Below are 2474 nucleotides of genomic sequence, written 5' to 3'. Positions count from 1 at the left end.
GGGTGCGATCATACCAGCGTTAGTGCACCGGATCCCATCAGAACTCCGCAGTTAAGCGCGCTTGGGCCGGAGTAGTACTGGGATGGGTGACCTCCCGGGAAGTCCCGGTGTTGCACCCTTTTTTAGTTTTTCGCCGGGCATCGCAATGCTATTTGAATAAACCTTTTGCCCGTTTGCGTTCTCGTCGGGGCCGGGCCGGGCCGGGGTGCGCTGCCCGCACTACCGCGCGCGCGGGGGCGACACCGAGCGCGCACCCGAGGCGCCCCGAGCACACAGGCCACGGTGCAACCCGGGCGTTGTGCGCGCACCCCGGTGCGCCCGAGGTGCTGCGCGCGCACCCAGGTGAAATCGGTGTGCACCTCGGCCAGTGCGCGCTCGGTCGAGTCGCGCACGTTGGCCAAGGTGCACGGTGATGTTTCTTACTCTAAGGTTCCGCACCAGACGCCCGGGACAGGTGAGCGAAGCTGGGCGGGGCCGGGTGCGCGGCCGGGGCAGGTGCACGCAGCTGGAGAGAGCTTTGGAGCACACTTCGGAGCGCACCAATGATGCGCTCCATTCAAAAGTTTCCTGAAAAGGCAAAAAAAGTTGAGATTATAGAATTTCCCACTTGAGAGATTGTAAAAAAAAAAAATTTAAAATGAAGGAAACGCGGGTGCCAAGGTGTGCGCAGCCCAGCCAAGGTGTGCGCACCAAGGCGCCCACCCTGGCGAAGGTGCACGCAAGGTGCGCACCCGAGGCAAACCGGACAATTAACCCAACTTTCGACTTCGCGCGCACCTTGGAGCGCACTTCGGAGCGCTCCTTGGTGCGCACCAATCTTGGGCACCTCGGAGTGCACCATGGCGCCCACCAAGGTGCGCACCCGGGGCAAACCGAGCTCCGACTTCGTGCGCACCTTGGAGCGCACGAAAGGTGCGCACCATGGCGCCCACCAAGGTGCGCAGCCCAGCCAAGGCGTGCGCATCAAGGTGCGCACCCTGGCGAAGGTGCGCACCCGGGGCAAACCGAGCTCCGACTTCGTGCGCACCTTGGAGCGCACAAAAGGTGCGCAACCCAGCCAAGGTGTGCGCACCCCGGTCAAACCGAGCTCCGAATCGTGCGCACCAGAGGTGCACGCCATCGTGCGCACCTTGGAGCACACTTCGGAGCCCTCCTTGGTGCGCGCCGATGTTGCGCACCTCGGAGCGCACCCGGGGAAAACAATGCAATTAACCCGACTTTCGACTTCGTGGGCACCTCGGAGCGCTCTCGGGTTCGCACCTCGGAGCACACCGAGGTGCGCACCTTTGATGCGCTGCCTTCACCAATTTCCAGAAAAGGCAAGAAAACATTGAGAAGGTGTGCGCACCGAGGTGCCCACCCTGGCGAAGGTGCACGCGAGGTGCGCACCCGGGGCAAACCGGGCTCCGACTTCGTGCACGCCGCACCTTGGAGCACACTTCGGAGCGCTCCTTGGTGCGCACCAGGGCGCGCAACCCAGCCGAGGTGCCCACCCCGGCGAAGGTGCACGCGAGGTGCGCACCCGGGGCAAACCGGGCTCCGACTTCGTGCACGCCATGGTGCCCACCGCGGCGAAGGTGCACGCGAGGTGCGCACCCGGGGCAAACCGGGCTCCGACTTCGTGCACGCCGCACCTTGGAGCACACTTCGGAGCGCTCCTTGGTGCGCACCATGGTGCCCACCAGGGCGCGCAACCCCGCCGAAGGTGCACGCGAGGTGCGCACCCGGGGCAAACCGGGCTCCGACTTCGTGCACGCCGCACCTTGGAGCACACTTCGGAGCGCTCCTTGGTGCGCACCATGGTGCCCACCAGGGCGCGCAACCCCGCCGAAGGTGCACGCGAGGTGCGCACCCGGGGCAAACCGGGCTCCGACTTCGTGCACGCCGCACCTTGGAGCACACTTCGGAGCGCTCCTTGGTGCGCACCAGGGCGCGCAACCCAGCCGAGGTGCCCACCCCGGCGAAGGTGCGTACCCGGGGCAAACCGGGCTCCGACTTCGTGCACGCCGCACCTTGGAGCACACTTCGGAGCGCTCCTTGGTGCGCACCATGGTGCCCACCAGGCCGCGCAACCCAGCCAAGGTGTGCGCACCAAGGTGCACGCGAGGTGCGCACCCGGGGCAAACCGGGGTCCGACTTCGTGCACGCCGCACCTTGGAGCACACATCGGGGCGCTCCCGGGTTCGCACCGGCGTTGCGCACCGTGGTGGGCACCTCGGAGCACACCAAGGTGGGCAGCGAGGTGCGCACCTTTGATGCGATGCCTTCACTAATTTCCATAAAAGGCAAAAAAAAAACGAGATTTTAAAATTTCCGTTTTGAAAGATAGTGAGAAAAAGGGAATGCTGGTGCCATCTTGAGCCCGCCCTGGTGCGCAGCCCAGCCAAGGTGTGCGCACCAAGGTGCCCACCCTGGCGAAGGTGCGCGCCCGGGCAATTAACCCAACTTCCAACTTCGCGCGCGCCAGGGTGGGA

General features: G+C 64.9%; 1 non-coding gene across 1 annotated transcript; it reads left to right on the top strand.

Moving 5' to 3' along the window:
• Positions 1–119, top strand: LOC131873367 (5S ribosomal RNA). The gene has a single exon (XR_009371328.1). It is a non-coding gene; the product is annotated as a 5S ribosomal RNA (ribosomal RNA).
• The last annotated feature ends 2355 nt before the right edge of the window (positions 120–2474 follow it).

This window comes from Cryptomeria japonica, unplaced genomic scaffold (assembly GCF_030272615.1).
Source record: "Cryptomeria japonica unplaced genomic scaffold, Sugi_1.0 HiC_scaffold_1616, whole genome shotgun sequence".
In the NCBI taxonomy this organism is placed as follows: domain Eukaryota; kingdom Viridiplantae; phylum Streptophyta; class Pinopsida; order Cupressales; family Cupressaceae; genus Cryptomeria; species Cryptomeria japonica.
Note: the sequence above shows the minus strand (reverse complement) of the source record. Positions and strands in the feature narration are given on the sequence as shown.